The sequence below is a fragment of the Esox lucius genome, chromosome 2 (assembly GCF_011004845.1).
Source record: "Esox lucius isolate fEsoLuc1 chromosome 2, fEsoLuc1.pri, whole genome shotgun sequence".
NCBI classification, from domain to species: domain Eukaryota; kingdom Metazoa; phylum Chordata; class Actinopteri; order Esociformes; family Esocidae; genus Esox; species Esox lucius.
Window position 1 is genome coordinate 911,690 of NC_047570.1, and position 19,753 is coordinate 931,442.

General features: G+C 41.6%; 1 protein-coding gene across 6 annotated transcripts in view; it reads right to left on the reverse strand.

The window, feature by feature from the left end:
• The window catches only part of LOC105031116 (protein kinase C-binding protein NELL1), a 781,285-nt gene that overhangs the window by 514,228 nt on the left and 247,304 nt on the right, over positions 1–19,753 (reverse strand). The gene's annotated exons all lie outside the window — the stretch shown is intronic.

A 19,753-nucleotide genomic window follows, 5' to 3' on the forward strand; every position in this document is an offset into this window, starting at 1 on the left:
CTACTTGAAAGGTAAGAAGGTTAGGACTGTAACCAGGTAATAGTTTTTAACCAGCAAGGTAGTAGATAAATGTAGCTACCATTTAGATGTACAGAAGTTGGTCAGGGGCTAATGACTTTCAAGAGGGGATGAATACTTTGTCATTTAATCTACAATATATGGACTTAGAAAATACACTATCTAGTTAAAATAGGATATAGTGGTGTACCAATTTTGATTCTAGTTCAAAAGTGTGTAAGTTAGATTTGGAACTGTGAAATTTAAAAGGAGTTTGCGATTCTGTGATTAAGTAACTGCACGTCATTGTGGCCAGCGATTACCACCTCCACATTATCCATGCAACTGAATGTGTACGGTTCATGTAAAGCGTTTGGAATTAAATGAATTGCACTCACAAAACAGTTAAAAACAACTATACTGCTCTATACTTGCAGGCTTTTTTTAAATGTAACTTATTTAACAAAAAGACATATATTTTTATTTCAAAATAAAAGTCTGCTGTGAAACTTTATATACATTTGGCACCAACAATAAGACTTCAGATTTTCATATGTTGTCTTCAAAATAAAGGTCTGCAGTGTGTCTATATTTGGATTGTGTAGGCTACATTTTCAAAGGGAAAACTATGTGGGGGATATTATAAACAAAACAAAATTACTATTTCAATAATACTTTACATAAGTTTGAAAATATTATAAAGTGGAGCACTCTGAGAAATTGTTAGAGCTTAAAAGAATGTAGAAAACATTATCTAATGTAAAGAAATCCTATTTTGATGTTTGTGTTGTTAATTTGCTTGTGCTCATTAGCTTTGGAGAGGGATTGAGTAATACATCCAACCACACTATATTTTCCATCTCCCCACTGTAATGTACAAAGGATATTTTTTGAAGAAAATCTCTTCAGTACCGCAGTGAATTTATTATACAAAATACTAAGGAGACTTTGTAAAATTACAAGTATACTGAGACTGCACTCGTGAAGGTAACAAATGACCTTCTAATGGCCTCAGACAAAGGTTCCGCATCCGTCCTGTTGCTTCTTGATCTTAGTGCTGCTTTTGAAACTATTGATCACTCCGTTCTCTTAAAGAGACTGGAAACCCATATTGGGCTACGTGGACATGTTCTAGCCTGGTTTAAATCTTATTTATCTGAAAGATATCAGTTCGTTAGTGTGGATGGCATATCCTCTGACAAGTCAAAGGTATGCTTTGGAGTTCCTCAAGGCTCGGTTCTGGGCCCATTATTGTTCTCACTATATATGCTCCCTCTGGGCGATGTAATCCGAAATCACAATATTAACTTTCACTGTTATGCTGATGACACAGTTATATATTTCAATGAAGCATGGAGAAGCCCCTAAATTAGCTATTTTGGAAGCATGCGTTTCAGATATTAGGAAGTGGATGACAGAGAATTTCTTGCTCTTAAACTCAAATAAAACAGAAATGCTCGTTTTAGGACCCAAAAAACAAAGAGCGTTGTTAGCAGATCTCACTGTGAACCTCGACGGCTGCATGGTCGTATCCCAAAAAACCTTGGTGTTACCCTTGACCCTGACCTCCCCTTTGAAGAATCCATGCTTTCGTTACTTCTAGACTAGATTACTGCAATGCTCTTCTCTCTGTTTATCCAGACAAATTAATAAATAAACTTCAATTAGTGCTGCACACGGCTGCTAGAATCCTAACTAGAACAAATAAATTTGAACACATTACTCCTGTCCTGGCGTCCTTACACTGGCTGCCTGTTAGGGTTAGGGCTGATTTTAAGGTTTTACTCTTAACCTATAAATCAATGAATGGACTTGCTCCTACTTACCTTGCTGAAATGATTCAGCCATACATACCTACATGCAACCTACCTTTTAATTGTACCTAGAATTTCTAAACAAACAGCTGGCGGCAGGGCCTTTTCTCATAGAGCTCCACTCCTATGGAATGATCTGCCAATTAAGGTTAGAAATGCAAACTCAGTGCAAACTTTCAAGTGTCTACTAAAAACTCATCTCTACAGCACAGTTTATAATTAGGTGTATCCTGGCCCGGGGGCGTGAAGGTGACCAGTAGACTTGATACTGTCCACCCTTGCTGTCTTGCCAGGTGGGCTCTCGTCGCCACTGGGATGCCCTCCCTCCAATGCCTTTCGGGGGAAGATTCACTGGCTTGTTGTTGACTCTCTGTTGCGCACTTGTACAATTGGGCTGTACGCTGCTAGCAATACTCGGCCCTCATTCAGGGGGGTTGTGGTTGGTGGGTGTCCCTTTGGTTGATGCCTGGCAATGTGGGTGGATTGATTTCCTGCCACTTGTCCATCTGGTCATATTTCTGACCTAGTCTAAAATCAAATACACTCTGGATTTAGCCCAGAGAAATGTATTTATTATTCCAATTGGACTCTTAATATCTCACCTGGCACAGCGAGAAGAGGACTGGTCACCCCTCTGAGCCTAGGTCCTCTCTAGGTTTCTTCCTAAAATTCGACCTTAGGGAGTTTTTCCTAGCCACTGAAATTCAACACTATTGTTGTTTGCTCCTTGGGGTTTAGGGCCGGGTGTCTCTGTTAGGCACTTTGTGACAACTGCTGTTGTAAAAAGGGCTTTATTAATACATTTGATTGATTGATTGAAATCATGGGGTACTATATTTTCTGCTCCCTCTTTAACCACAAATGCAACACACTACTCTGCATGGAATTAATATTGCCTCATTAGTTAGTAGCTAGTGGTTTTTATTAGGGGTCTGGTAAGTGATTCATGAACAGTTTTAGATAATGGTTGAGAGTGAGCATCACAAAAATATTGATTTAAGTGGAAAGAAAACAATCACTCAACCAACTATCCCAGCTACATTTATAGCCAAACTACCAATAAACTCAACTTGTGCCAAAGAAATAACAAATGCAATAGCAAAGTTTATGGCAATGGATCTGTAGCCTTGCCAAGTGTAAATAGTTATATTACCAATTGTTCTTTACATTATTATTGTTGTAAGTGTTCTTTTTGTTAGTGGTTCAAGTAAATGTACATGTTCTATATTTTTGTTATTTTTACATTGTATTTAAATAAGCTAGCTAGTTACTCCATCTGATATTATTGTGACGACATGAACAATATAACAAACAATTATACTATTAATAATTTGCCTTTTACATATGGTGTCATGTTTTCCTGCCTCAGTAACAGTAATATCTCTTGTTTTCATTTGTTTCTACAGTTCCACCTCTGAGGGCTAAACTTCTCATGTTTTACCTTTAAATTGTAGACATGGAGTTAGATTAATATGAAATCTGAGTTGTAATTCAACAGTAACACATGGGTACATAGGCTATGTCCCCATGCCCTACCAAAGTCAACATATTTTTACAGTAAGAACAGGGAGGGTATTTTCCAAAAAGAAAGAAAATCTGGAAAGGTATTGGCATTATGGTTGCCACCTGTAATAATCTTTTGATCATCAAAATTAGACAATTCTAAGAGAAATAGTTTCCAGTGTTAATTCACATACTGAATTAAACATACCTTTTGAAAATGATAATGACTATCTCTTCTGACCCCATCGTTATCTTACAACAAGCTGATAGTTGAATTCATTAATATGCTCTGTGCTTGGGAAGACTAATTACAATTGTAGTATGATACCATTGGAGGTAAATGTTACATTGCAATAGTTTTCAGGACATGCAGGTACATAAAGTTTGGACAAACAGTGGTGGTATAATAGCTATAACACTATTAATTAATCTTTGTCACTCAGTGAGATTACATTTGGTATACATGATCAGGGTTGTGATTTTACTTTGTGATAATGATGTTTCAAGTTGGCCACACTATAGGAAAGGAAAAAACATAAATGTCATATTGCTTGCAACTATGGATATAAATTGAAAGAAATTTGCAATCTGGCTAGTAGTAGCTTAAATGCTGCTTGCAGCTAAATATAATTATTATTAATTTGCGGTTTTAAGGTGTTTTTTGCAGATTCCCAAGAGATATAATGGCGCAAATAATCCCAAATTTGCACAGTAGTACAGACCCATGACCCACAACTTCTGATGCAATGCCATGCAAATCGGCCTCATGGTGGCGCTGTCATAAGCCTCCAAAGTTGCACTTTTTGCAAGCTCACCATGCCCACTCCATGTGAGCTAGAGTCTTGAAAATTGAAATCTCCTCACTATGAAAATATTTTCCAATGTGACCCATGAAGTCCGCCATGATGGATTTTCTGCCATTTTGGATTTTGAGAAAAACACATAAAACGTTACTCCTATGGCACGAAATTATCGATCTTCACGTAAATTAATATTTGGCATCTATGGACAAAGGCCGTCAAACGCTATATAAGCCAGGCCATTAGGTTAAAAAACATGGCTGCTATTGACCAATAAACATGTGCTAGCTCACCACACTCCTCTTATGGAACATACTTGCAATTGGGATCCATTAACTTTTCTGTTATGTTCTTTCTGCCATTTTGAATTTGTGAAAAATACTTTAAATGATTCTCCTATGGCACCAAATGAGCGATATTCATGCAATTTTGTATATGGCATCTATGAACTAAGGTCTATAAAATCTATAGTAAGCAGACTAGTTTGTCAAAAAAAAACATGGCCGCTATTAACCAATGAACTTGACCAATAGGCTTGGTTTTGCATATATAGGTACAAAACTCCAACAGTTATAATGGTATTATAATGGTTGCGATTTTGGGATTTTTACATTTGCCAGCTCACCACCCTCACCTCATTTGAGTTACAGCCCTGAATAGAGGATGTTAAGTCCATCACCAAAAGAAAGGGAACATATGTGCAATTGGGATCCATTAACCTTTCCCTTAAGGTTTTTTGGCCATTTTGAATTTGTGGAAAACACTTAAAACAGTTCTCCTATTGCACCAAATGACCGATATTCACTTGAATTAATATGTGGCATCTATGGTCAAAGGTCTTCAAAATGTATATATACCAGGTGAGTAAGACAAAAAACATGGCCGCTGTTGACCTATGAACTTGTATAGATGTATGGTTCTGCACATATAGGCACAGAATTCCTACAAGCTTAATCAGAATTTATTTTTACTTCACAATCTTTAGACAATGTGTTTAATTCTTGTCTAATTGTTGTGCCAGTGTGGCTCTATTGATTTTTTTTGACATATGCAACTTTACGACGCTCACCCCGCTTGAATTAGAGGCCTGAATAGGCTCTGTGCACCAGCGTAGTGTTTCCGGTTTACTTACTAATACTCATCCACATTAGTAAACACCTAAACTCATAACACGATGAGTGATGCTGTTGTACAGAAAAAAAAGAAATATAATGTACGTGACTCATTTAAGTTTCAAGGTACAAGTGGGGCATACTTTTAATCAGGAGAATGTCCTCTTTTTAATCAAATATGGCTTGCGCCATTCAATTACTTCAAACGCTAGACTAGAAATAGTCAGAAACAGCGATTTATTTTTATATACTTCCACATAACGCAGGTTTAAGTGCAATTAATACCATATAGGACCAGATGTTTACTTCCTATGCCAGTTGTTATTTTTCAGTTTCATGTGAAATTAGGTTACATTAGTAAAATAAAAGAGGAGACTTGTTTTGGTGCTTTTTTGAGGCTATGGAATTTTAAGCTTCATTTAGGTTAGAAGAGGCTGAACAAAGATTTGTTTCAATTCACTTGCTATGGGGATGCGCTAGCGTTCCAGCTCAACCAGCATTCTTTTGCTGTTTTTGAGGCTATGGTGAATTTTTATGCGTTATATTGTCCTGCCTAATACTACACTAAAAAGGAATACGTCGCTAACTAGCTTAGCCGATAGCCGGCCGGCATACCACAGTAAACTACTTACCCTCGTAGTTGTGCAGATAACTCGATACATAGAGTTTTAATCCCTTGTTCCGCTTGCTTGTTGGAGCAGGGGACCAGGCATCAACAATTCGATGGACATCACTAATGCTTATTTTAGGCAGGTCTTGGAAACATCTACTAAAAACTGAAATTTTGGGCGACGTGAGTGATTGCCTTAAGTAAACTGGAAACTGATATGCCGACATCTGGCAAAAAGCGGAAGTTCGTCCATACGCTTGTGCACAGAGCCTATAGAGGTTGTCCTTACATAGACCGTATTTGCCAATGGAACCCATCAACTCCATCATTTTTAATATGTAAAAATGCTCGAACTCAATTCCTCTAGCCCCAAATGATCGATCTTAATTTTACTTCATATTTTGCTTGTACCTATGAATATCTTTACATTTACATTAATTAAATCTGTTTGTTAAAGAACCTCGTCACTGTTGATCAACGAACATGTGCAGCGCCTTGTTGTTCACATATTAGCAAACAACTTGTACCCCCAAAATAATATTATAATCCAACTTGGTAGGTTTGTTTACAATCATGAAACGATCAAATGGGACCAAGCAATTTCCAATTAACCACAAGGTGGCGCTATTCAGTTGGCCACATTTGCAAGCTCACATTGCTCACTGTGTGAGTAAAAGTCTGAAAAGTGGTATGTAAGGTAATCTCACAAATAAAATGTTTGCCATTGGAGGCCTTAAAGTTCACCATGATGGACAGTTTGAACAAATAATCCATAACACCGGCCTACCCGGTGTTACCAAAACATTTTTTTTTTTTCATAAACCATAAAACAACTTGATATTTCGATTTTTCTCACATGGGTGGAGCTAACGTGGAATGTCTGTCATTGGCCAAAATCAAAGCTAGCACTTCCTTGCCTTTGAAAATAGCAGCACACCTTACTAAGTTACATTCATTTCAGGGTTATAAACTGGCCATCCCAATTCCATGTTTACAAACTGGAAATCAACAGATGAATAGTTTGGTAAATTATATATGCTAGCTACTTGGGTAAGCAATAGCAAGCTAATTTAATGAAGGCATACAACCAAAACAACAGAAGTTGTAGCCTATTAATTATGGTTGCCCATTTAATGCTTTAAAGAAATACTTTGATGATACCATTTTTTTTTTATCAAAGTATTCACAACACTCCAAACCACCAAGCAAGCCTTGTTACAGAAACTTATTAGATTGCGTATCTCCATTTAAATCGTTGTAAATGGGCTACTCGAACCTTGAAAAACTGCCAATTCAGTCAATGTTCAGTTCAGTAGGAGCTGCAACAGGACATGCGGAAAAGAGAGATGAAAGCCAATATACGCCTAGAACGCAAATCGTAGCAAATGTTAATCATATGATAGTTATTATTATTATCATTATCACAATCTTTTTTTCTTGTAATATTAATTCGGATAGTGTCGGTATTTCACATATCACACCAATCCGAGATTTGTGGCCGTCATGCTTAATGCGATTCGGGTCTATTACAGATTTGTATAAAAGCCTGTTAGATTTCAGTTAATAATCCAACGAAACTTAATAACATTTCAAATTATTGATCTGACTGTATTTTATTTTGGAGACTGGGGAGAACAGGTTTTTACGTACCCTTGCCGAAGTGTTTCCATGGTAACCAAATGTAAACCGAAAGTTAGCTGTTTCTCATTGTCAAGGATCCTTCCTTGGTAGGACTAGTCCTTCCAAGGAAGGATCCTTCAGAGGCTAGGCCAGGCTCCTCCTTAGCATTCGAAGAACACGTACAATGGAACAGGCTACCAAGTGCACGTCATTACGTCAGTGAAAAGGCCCGCCTTCGTCTGGTAGTGATTTATAAAAGAAATGCCGGTTACGGCAACCAAGCTAACAACTGTTAGCTAATATGACCGGTCCGGTTCGGTTCAGTTAGCTAACCTACCGTTAGCTTGTGAGGTCCATCCATCCATCTTCTTCCGCTTATCCGGGGCCGGGTCGCGGGGGCAGCAGTCTAAGCAGGGATGCCCAGACTTCCCTCTCCCCAGACACTTCCTCTAGCTCTTCCGGGGGGACACCGAGGCGTTCCCAGGCCAGCCGGGAGACATAGTCCCTCCAGCGTGTCCTAGGTCTTCCCCGGGGTCTCCTCCCGGTGGGACGGGACCGGAACACCTTCCCAGGAAGGCGTTCCGGAGGCATCCGGAAAAGATGCCCAAGCCACCTCAGCTGACCCCTCTCGATGTGGAGGAGCAGCGGCTCTACTCTGAGCTCCTCACGGGTGACCGAGCTTCTCACCCTATCTCTAAGGGATCGCCCGGCCACCCTGCGGAGAAAGCTCATTTCGGCCGCCTGTATCCGGGATCTTGTCCTTTCGGTCATGACCCAAAGCTCATGACCATAGGTGAGAGTAGGAACGTAGATTGACTGGTAAATCAAGAGCTTCGCCTTGCGGCTCAGCTCTTTCTTCACCACGACAGACCGATACATCGACTGCATTACTGCAGAAGCTGCACCGATCCGTCTGTCAATCTCCCGTTCCATCCTTCCCTCACTCGTGAACAAGACCCCTAGATACTTAAACTCCTCCACTTGAGGCAGGCACTCTCCACCAACCTGAAGTGGGCAAGCCACCCTTTTCCGACTGAGGACCATGGCCTTGGATTTGGAGGTACTGATTTTCATCCCCACCGCTTCACACTCGGCTGCAAACCGTCCCAGTGCATGCTGAAGGTCCTGGTTAGAAGGGGCCAACACAACAACATCATCTGCAAAGAGCAGAGACGAAATTGTGTGGTCCCCAAACCTGACACCCTCCGGCCCCTGGCTGCGCCTAGAAATTCTGTCCATAAAAATTACGAACAAAACCGGTGACAAAGGGCAGCCCTGCCGGAGTCCAACATGCACAGGGAACAAGTCTGACTTACTGCCGGCAATGCGGACCAAGCTCCTGCTTCGGTCGTACAGGGACCTGACAGCCCTTAACAAAGGACCCAGGACCCCATATTCCCGAAGCACACTCCACTGGATGCCGCGAGGGACACAGTCGAATGCTTTCACCAAATCCACAAAACACATGTGGATTGGTTGGGCAAACTCCCATGAACCCTCCAACACCCTGTAGAGGGTATAGAGCTGGTCCAGTGTTCCACGGCCCGGACGAAAACCACACTGTTCCTCCTGAATCCGAGGTTCTACTATCGGCCGTATTCTCCTCTCCAGAACCCTGGCATAGACTTTCCCGGGGAGGCTGAGAAGTGTGATCCCCCTATAGTTGGAACACACCCTCCGGTCCCCCTTCTTAAAAAGAGGGACCACCACCCCGGTCTGCCATCCCAGAGGCACTGTCCCCGACCGCCACGCGATGTTGCACAGGCGTGTCAACCAAGACAGCCCCACAACATCCAGAGACTTGAGGTACTCAGGGCGGATCTCATCCACCCCCGGTGCCTTGCCACCGAGGAGTTTCTTGACCACCTCTGTGACTTCAGCCCGGGTGATGGACGAGTCCACCTCTGAGCCCTCATCCTCTGCTTCCTCAATGGAAGACGTGTCAGCGGGATTGAGGAGATCCTCGAAGTACTCCTTCCACCGCCCGACGACATCCTCAGTTGAGGTCAACAGCTGCCCACCTCTACTGTAAACAGCGTTGGTAGGGCACCGTTTCCCTCTCCTGAGGCGCCGGATGGTTTGCCAGAATCTCTTCGAGGCCAGCCGATAGTCCTTCTCCATGGCCTCACCGAACTCCTCCCAGGCCCGAGTTTTTGCCTCCACAACCACCCGGGCTGCAGCCCGCTTGGCCTGTCGGTACCCGTCAGCTGCCTCAGGAGTCCCACAAGCCAACCAGGCCTGATAGGACTCCTTCTTCAGCTTGACGGCATCCCTTACTTCCGGTGTCCACCACCGGGTTCGGGGATTGCCGCCTTGACAGGCACCGGAGACCTTACGGCCACAGCTCCGAGCGGCCGCTTCGACAATGGCGGTGGAGAACATGGTCCACTCGGACTCAATATCTCCAACCTCCCTCGGGATCCAGTCGAAACTCTGCCGGAGGTGGGAGTTAAAGATCTCTCTGACAGGAGACTCGGCCAGACGTTCCCAGCAGACCCTTACAGTACGCTTGGGCCTGCCGAGTCTGTCCAGCTTCCTCCCCCGCCATCGGATCCAACTCACCACCAGGTGGTGATCAGTTGACAGCTCCGCCCCTCTCTTCACCCGAGTGTCCAAGACATACGGCCGCAGGTCAGATGAGACGACAACAGAGTCCCCAGTCTGAGCACTTTCCAGCACCCCTCCCAGAGACTCCAAGAAGGTCGGGTACTCTGCACTGCCGTTCGGCCCGTAGGCACAAACAACAGTGAGAGACCTATCCCCGACCCGTAGGCGCAGGGAAACGACCCTCTCGTTCACCGGGGTAAACTCCAACACATGGCGGCAGAGCTGGGGAGCTATAAGCAAACCCACACCAGCCCGCCGCCTCTCACCATGGGCATCTCCAGAGTGGTGAAGAGTCCATCCTCTCTCAAGGAGTGTGGTTCCAGAGCCCAAGCCATGCGTAGAGGTGATCCCGATTACCTCTAATCGGAACCTCTCAACCTCACGCACCAACTCAGGCTCCTTCCCCGCCAGCGAGGTGACATTCCACGTCCCTAGAGCCAGTTTCCGTGTCCAGAGATCGGGTTGTCTAGGCCCCTGCCTTCGACTGCCGCCCGATCCTCTTCGCACCGGCCCCTTATGGTCCCTCCTGTGGGTGGTGAGCCCACGGGAGGGCGGCCCCACGTCGCCCGTTCGGGCTGAGCCCGGCCGGGCCCCATGGGGGAAGGCCCAGCTACCAGGCGCTCGCATACGAGCCCCAACCCCGGGCCTGGCTCCAGGGTGGGGCCCCGGCTGCGCCATACCGGGCGACGTCACGGTACTCAAAATGTTTTTCTTCATTAAGGGGGTTTTGAACCGCTCTTAGTCTGACCCGTCGCCTAAGACCTGTTTGCCTTGGGAGACCCTACCAGGGGCATATAGCCACAGACAACATAGCTCCTAGGGTCACTCGGGTACTCAAACCCCTCCACCACGTTAAGGTGGCAGTTCTTGGAGGGGAGCTTGTGAGGTATCTAGCTAATTATCAATAGCAATTTATACCAGTATTTAAACGTTAAACTTTATTTTTATGTACTACCGTTTTAACAAAGTTACGGTAACGTTAAACACTAAACTAAAGATACTTACATTTAAAAGCATATTGCCCTGTCACACTTTTTTTTTTACGAGCTGGCAAAGCCATGCGCATAGGATTGTGGGTAATATAGGAGTGCGAAGGATACACATATGCATCCTTTGCAGTCTATGGGAAATTCTCAGAACGAAGGACTCAGTCCTTGGTGGGATTCGGAGGATCCTCGACATTGGAACGGTCCTTCAACGGACGTCGATGACGTAGCATCCTCCAAATTCTGGCTTCGAAGGATCCTTCCTTGACATTGAGAAACAGCTACGGTTGTAAGTTCTCAGCTGGCTGCAAGATTCCCTTGCATGGATACGTGCGGTTTAGCTTGAGAATATTTCTGGCATTACTATAATATGTAGCAACTTATTGAGAAAAAAATTAAAACTATAAAAATGCATATTGTCAGCTTTCTTCCTTACCATTTGCCTTATGTGAATGCTAGTATGTGATTGCTGAGAAGGATTTTGCCATTTCATTATGTTGTTATTATTTTACACTGCATTATTATAGAGATTTCAGGCATTTCTACTACTTTAGGACTTCACCCTCGCAATATTTAATTTATATTTCTTTATGTAAGATTATTAACAGTTGCTTTGAATTCTGAATGCTGATTGGCTGATAATCATGGTATATGATCCTGTTGTGTTGATACATAATAGTAATAAGGTCTCTCAATGATTTGTGGAATATTGCCAGTATACCACAGCTAAGCCCTGTATCCAGGCATTTCGGACTGGTAGATCTCAAATCTGGTTGAGATGGTTCGTTTTCCACAGACTAATGTGCTCTCACTACACTCTTGCTGATGGCCTCTCAGCATGGTGTATTTTACATTGAACTGTAAGAATAACAACAAAACCGACCATGTGTCTCTGAGTACTGTCTAAACTCTTTCCTACAGATCCCTCCTTTGATTGGTTCATATGGTACCCAATTATTTACCCACCTGATATACTTACAGACTTGATTTAATCAATGCAAATTGGGGTTCACTCATTTTTGAACCTGCACTAATTCCTTTTTAAAAATGTATTTTTCTACTACATGCATGATTTCCTGTAAACCAAAATATGGAATAACTGTAAACTTTGTCAGATTAAAATGACTGGTCCTGATTAAATATCTATATCATGGTGAATATGTAATTGTACAAGGGGTTAACATACTTTGAAGCAGAACTGTATGTCCAGTGAATCAACTGGACTTGATCGTAGTGAAAATGTTGTTCGATGGTGATTAAAGCTGACCTACCAACTTGCAAAATAATCACGTTGAACATGTATGATTTTTGGAAGTCAGTTAAATTCTGTTTTGCTATATACCGTTTAAATTTGAAAACTCTTTAAAATTCCAGTAGTGAAATACACCAGAATTATTTATGTCACACACACCACAATGTAATCAATGAGTTTGGGCATGCACTGTACATACACTGCTCAAAAAAGAATAATAATAAGGGAAAAACTTAAATCTCACATTGGGTCTTGATGAAGGAAATTTATTAAAGATCAAAATCTTTACTGTACTTTGTGTAATTCATTGAGAATAAAATTATGTAACAACGATCAATGAAAACCAACATCACCAACCAATTGACGGCTGGATTCAAAAACACACCGAAAATCAATTGAAATCACAGGAAGTTCCAGCTTGAATTTCATCATGGCAACTCATAAGTAGTGGAGGCCTGTGTGACCCTCCAAGGATATGCCTCCCCAGAACATCACTGACCCATCGCCAAACCGGTCACGGTGGATGGCAGCATAACGTACACCACGGTGTCTCCCGACTCTATCACGTCTGTCACATGTGACCAGTGTGAACATCCTCCCATCTGTGAAGAGAATGGGGCGCCAATGGCGGACCTGTCAGTTCTGGTGTTCTCTGGCGAATGCCAATCAGCCTGCACGGGGCTATGAGCACAGGTCCCACAAGAAGACTTCGGGCCCTCATGCATCCCTCATTGAGTCTGTTTCTGATACCTTGGTCAGAAACATGCACACAAGTAGCCTGCTGGAGGTCATTTTGTAGGGCTCTGGCAGTGCTCCTCCTGTTCCTCCCCACACAAAGGAGCAGATAACGGTCCTGCTGCTGGGTTGATGCCCTTCTACAGCCCTGTCCAGCTCTCCTTGTGTAACGGCCCATCTCCTAGTATCTCCTCCATGCTCCTGACACTGTACTGTGAGACACAGCAAACCTTCTTGTGACAGCACATAGGTATGTGCCATCCTGGTGAAGCTGGACTGCCTGTGCAACCTGAATGGGCTGTAGGTACCACATCATGCGACCAGTAGTGACAAGTACACTAACAAAACACAAAACTAGAGAATAATTTTTCAGAAAGGATAAAGAGAGAGCAATTGTCTGTGGCCAGCATCTGCAAAACCATTCCCTTTTTTGGGGTTGTTTTGCTGTTGCCTTTCCAGTGCACCTGTTGTCACTTTTGTTTGCACTATAACAGGTGACACTGATTCACAATCGCTTATGCTTCCTAATTGGACAGATTGATATCCCTGCCGTTTAAATGACTTGGTGTTATACTATGATGATAACATGTTCCCTTAAATTTTTTTGTGCAGTGTATTTGAAAAAGATTCTAAGAAACAAGCATTGTTTCCCAAACTTCCCAAAGGAAACAAAAAATTACAGCTTCAAGTGTTTGTGTGTGCTAGTTAGTTGTGCAACCACTCACTAACTGCAGCTAAGGCCATATGGAGTGAAACCTACACAAAGGGAGCTCTCCAGGAAAAGGATTGGTGACCACTGGGACTCAAAGGAATAAAAAGGTAAATATCCTTGAATGGTCCTGTAAGAGCCTCAACCTAAATCCAATTGAATATGTGTGGAATTACTTGAAGACTGCTCTACTTTGACACTACCCATTGAACTTGACAGAGATATTATATATTTAATGTAATGTTTATTGTTTTTTTCCACTTAAAAGTTCCCCTTAAATGTGTGGGCGATGGTGTGTAGGTGAGTGGGAAAAACATATTTTGATACATGCAATTCTGTGGTACTGACACAGCATGATGTGAAAGAATTTCAAGGGGGTGTTGAATCTATAAGCCCTATCAGTTAGCTAACCATTTACAGCAACACCACTACACCAACAGGACATCTTATAATATTACTAATACTAATATAAATTGAAAAACATTACAGCATTTTTGCATTAACATATTCAAAGATATCAGTAGATCAATTATTAAAAAGTAGATTAATGAAGTTAGAAGGGTGAACTCCTAACTTCACCCTTTTCTTGATAGGTCAATAAAATGTAATTGATAGATAATATTTTAATCAAATTAAGAAGGGGGAAACTGCTACTTTGAAAGAACAGTTAGTGCTGACTATACATTTGGCCAGTGACAGGCATTTTACATTTCACTCCACCCACTTGAGAAAAACATCAAGTCGTTTTATGGTTTATGTGTAAAAAAGAAGATAATAAAATAAGTCAAAACACAAACGTGTTTCTTGATTCTGCTTGTTTCTTTTTGACGGGACAAAGGGGGGGGTTTACCACAAGCTTATTTGCTTTCCTTCAATTACTTACTGCCAGTCAGGAGCAAAAAAATATATTAATTGACTGGACAAGCTATTTATGGTAAATACAAATTGACATAGGCTACAGGTCTACACAAACTCTGAGCTTATGATTGGTCAATAAACATGTCCTTCAATTGGCAGTTGAAATGAAATTGAGTTAACCCTAAAATACCTGGAAAAGTTTAATTTGTTTAGGACTGGTCAATAAAACAGCTTTGAAAATAACCCAACTGCATTTATTCCCACAAGTGCTAGTCAGACATTTCTGTTTCTATAGGGGTGCACGTTTAAATGTTTGCCCTAGCAATTTAAAACCTGATTAAAATTGTACCATACACACTTGATTAACGTAAAAAACTGATAATCAGAAACAGAAAACCAAGACCAGGATTGGGAAACACTGTGCTAGGCCAAGTGCATTGTTACTAAAAAGAAAGTTAGTATAACCATATAGGGTTCCTCTATTTGTTCTCTAAATGGAACCTTGTTTAAATAACTCTTTGCAGAGGTTTCAATATAGACTTCTTAAAATAAATCCCTATATATGGTTCTAACTAGAACACTATGTAAAGAGTTCTACCAAGAACCATTTTTTAATTTAAAGTTGCATCAATCTGCATTAACCTTTTAGATCAGGAGCATGGTCATTGCACTGTACCCACTTGAACCAAATCATACAGTTTTCCTTACCAAGTAAGCCAAGGTCCCTGTTCTGGTTCACACAAAAAAGGAAAGCCTACGTTATATAAAAAGTACATAATTATATAAAAATAGGAAATATATTAATGAGATTATATAATATAATTGTATTTTTTAAATTGAAAGTAAATTCATTTTTATTAAAAAAAAACGACATCAACTTTCATATCCAGAAATCTAGAACCGTGAAAGGTGTTCACTGTTGTGCTGATTGATCCCGGTAATTGATGGGTACAGATCAGATGTATCAAATAAAGCTGTCTGAATTTTGGCCGTGTAGGGTTCATCTTAGCTATTTGTCACAGGAGAAGCATCATTACTATAATCATACAAACCAGATAGGCCTATCACCTGGCTGTACATGGCCTTATGTTGGTAATTTTTCACAAAGAGGATGTCATGTCCTGCTCCTAAAATCTACTAGTGCAGGCATCCTATTAATGAGAAACAAAGCATTATGGAAGGTGACAAACCACAGTTTATGAAAATGTCATGACAGCATTATGACCATCCTGTATGTAATATAGTAGAACATAATGAACCAAAACTGAATCGTAGGAGTTTAACTACAAGCTATGTAGAAATTGGACGTAAGAAACCTCAGTGCTGCTTACCTGAGATGCTCGTAGGTACAAGTTCAATACTGATCAGCCTTCCTTTCCTACGAAAAGGGAGTCTTGGGACACCTACCTATGAACTTGTACCTACGAGCATCTCAGGTAAGCAGCACTGAGGTTTCTTAAGTCCAATTTCTACATAGCTTGTTGTTAAACTCCTACGATTCAGTTTTGGTTCATTATGTTCTAGTATATTACATACATTCCATAGAAGACAATAAGATTAAATGTATATACAGCTCTGGAAAAAAATCAAGAGACCACTGCAAAATTATCAGTTTCTCTGGTTTTACTATTCATACGTATGTGTTTGAGTAAAATTAAAATTTTTGTTTTATTATATAAACTACTGTCAACATTACACCCATATTATAATTTTTTTTTGTCAATTAGAGTATTTATTTATAGAAAATAACAACTGGTCAAAATAATAATAATAACCTTGATTTTTAATCACAGCTTTCATGTGTCATGGTAAGCCCTCCACAGTCTGTCACATTGCTGTTGGATGACTTTATGCCACTCCTGGCACAAAAATTCAAGCAGCTTGGCTTTGTTTGTTGGCTTGTGACTATCCATCTTCCTCTTGATCAAATTCCAGAGGTTTTCAATGGGGTTCAGGTCTGGAGATTGCGCTGGCTATGACAGGGTTTTGATCTGGGGGTCCTCCATCCACACCTTGATTGACCTGGCTGTGTGGCAAGGACCATTGTCCTGCTGGAAAAACCAATTCTCAGAGTTGGGGAACATTGTCAGAGCAGAAGGAAGCAGGTGTTGTTCCAGGATAAACTTGTAATTGGCTTGATTCATGCGTCCTTCACAAAGACAAATCTGCCCGATTCCAGCCTTGCTGAAGCAAACCCAGATCATCACCGATCCTCCACCAAATGTCTCATTGGGTGCGAGGCACTGTGGCTTGTAGGCCTCTCCAGGTCTCTTTCTAACCATTAGATGACCAGGTGTTGGGCAAAGCTGAAAATTTGACTTGTCAGAGAAGATGACCTTACTCCATTCCGCTACGGTCCAATCCTTATGGTCTTTTGCAAACTTCAGCTTGGCTCTTCTTTGCTTCTCATTGATCAAGGGCTTTTTTTCTAGCTTTGCACGACTTCAGCCCTGCCCCTAGGAGCCTGTTTTGAAGTGTCCTCGCCATGCACTCTACCCCAGCTGCTGTTTGCCATCCTTTTTGTAAGTCACTTGATGTCATCCTACAGTTGTTGAGTGACATTCGAATGAGTTGACGGTCATCTCGGTCAGCGCACAGTCATTCTCGCCCTCTGCCGGTCTGTAGCATTGTTGTCCCCAATGTCTGTTGCTAGTTATGAACCGCCATCTTTGAAATTTTCAGGATGGAAGTAACCTGACGTGCACTGTATCCCTCTGCCAGTAAAGCCAGAATTGAACCCTTCTTTTCCTCACTCAAAGCTTTTCTTTTTCAACTCTTTTGTCATGCTGAATAGTTATTTTTTCATTCAAATTACCTTTGAGGTACTACTTGCACTGTTTTTGCCATCCAGCTGGCCCTATTGCAAGAGGATAGTGATGGACACAGCAGTGGTTTTTATACTTTTCCTTGTTAAATTTGATTTGGTCCAGGTAATCACCTAATTAGTGCCTCATTAAGTAAAATGAGGTGTGCCTGTGTTGGAATTTAACAGACTGGACTGGAATTGCTGCCATAGATGCTGGTTTAAGAAAAAATAGTAGTGGTCTCTTAATTGTTTCCAGAGTTGTATATAGAACTGGTCAGTTCTCCACTCCAAAAGCCATGGTGGCAGAGGATGAAGACTGTAATCACTCTCTAAAGGAAAGCTAGCTACAGGCAGCATATAATGTAAATCTTTAAAGTCCAAAAGGGGCTCATCATTTTGAACCTTAACATCTTTTGCCTGTCTGCCTGCCTAATCTCATTGTAACCAATTACACCAGTAAAATCCAATTTTCTTTCTCTTAAAAGTGCCTTTTAAGATGAACGGTAGCACATAGTGAAGAGAGTCCTCTTTTCCCTCTTAGGAATAATGACTTTAATTATAGTCAACCACTCTGCAAGGCAGCCCCTGTGCTGCCGGATCCGTAGATGTAGTACTAGTCCCAACCGGAAACCTATTCCCTACACAGGGCACTTATTTGGAGCAGGGCCCGTAGGATCCTCTAGTGGCATCATTTTAGCTACATGAGGTGTAAGGAATGGGTTGCAATTTAGGAATATTACCTTAGAATTACCCCTCTGTCACTTCAAACAGCCATTTCTATGTTCATGAATGACCCTCAATTATCATTGCCCATGGAAGAGAAGGAAAGATTCAACAGATTGTGTCTGGGCTCTGAGAACTAATAATGCCGGTTGAGTAATTAAATAATACAGAGATCTACAAAACCAACTTGAAGCCACAATCACAACACTAGGTTTCTAGATTATTCAGGACAAACAAAAACAGTAAACAGACCAATGTCTTTGAAAACATGTGAAAGTGTGTGGTATTGCTTGAGATATAGTCATAATGTGACTCAGGTTGACAAATAAGTATATTTCTTTCTTTCCAACATTAGGAAAGTCACTTACATGTTTTGTTTACAACCCTGTTTTCTAAAAAGTTTGGATGCTGTGTAAAATGCAAATACAATCAATATGCAATCATGTGCAAATAATTTATTCCTAGATTCTGAAAATATTACAAAGACAACATATCAAATGTTGAAATTGAGAAATGTTTTTGTTTTTGTAAAAATACATGACCATTTTGAATTTGATGCCAGCAACACGTTTCAAAAAAGTTGGGACAGGGGCATGTTTACCACTGTGTTGCATCTCCTCTTCTTTTAACAATACTCTGAAAACATTTGGGAACTGAGGAGACCAATTGCTGTAGTTCTGATAGTGAAATGTATTCCTACTTTTGCTTGATATAGGATTTCAGCTGCTCAACAGTTCGGGGTCTCCTTTTTCGTTTCATAATACACCAAATGTTTTCAATGGGTGACAGGTCTGGACTGGAGGCAGACCAGTTTAGCGCCCAGATTCTATTACTAAGAAGCCATGCTGTTGTTTATACACTCACCTAAAGGATTATTGGTAACACCATACTAATACTGTGTTTGACCCTCTTTTGCCTTCAGAACTGCCTTAATTCTACGTGGCATTGATTCAACAAGGTGCTGAAAGCATTCTCTAGACATGTTGGCCCACTTTGATAGGATAGCATCTTGCAGTTGATGGAGATTTGTGGGATGCACATCCAGGGCACGAAGCTCCCGTTCCACCACATCCCAAAGATGCTCTATTGGATTGAGATCTGGTGACTGTGGGGGCCATTTCAGTACAGTGAACTCATTGTCATGTTCAAGAAACCAATTTGAAATGATTCGAGCTTTGTGACATGGTGCATTATCCTGCTGGAAGTAGCCATCAGAGGAGGGGTACATGGTGGTCATAAAGGGATGGACATGGTCAGAAACAATGCTCAGGTAGGCCGTGGCATTTAAACGATGCCCAATTGGCACTAAGGGGCCTAAAGTGTGCCAAGAAAACATCCCCCACACCATTACACCACCACCACCAGCCTGCACTGTGGTAACAAGGCATGATGGATCCATGTTCTCATTCTGTTTACGCCAAATTCTGACTACCATCTGAATGTCTCAACAGAAATTGAGACTCATCAGACCAGGCAACATTCTTCCAGTCTTCAACTGTCCAATTTTGGTGAGCTGGTGCAAATTGTAGCCTCTTTTTCCTATTTGTAGTGGAGATGAGTGGTACCCGGTGGGGTCTTCTGCTGTTGTAGCCCATCCGCCTCAAGGTTGTGTGTGTTTTGG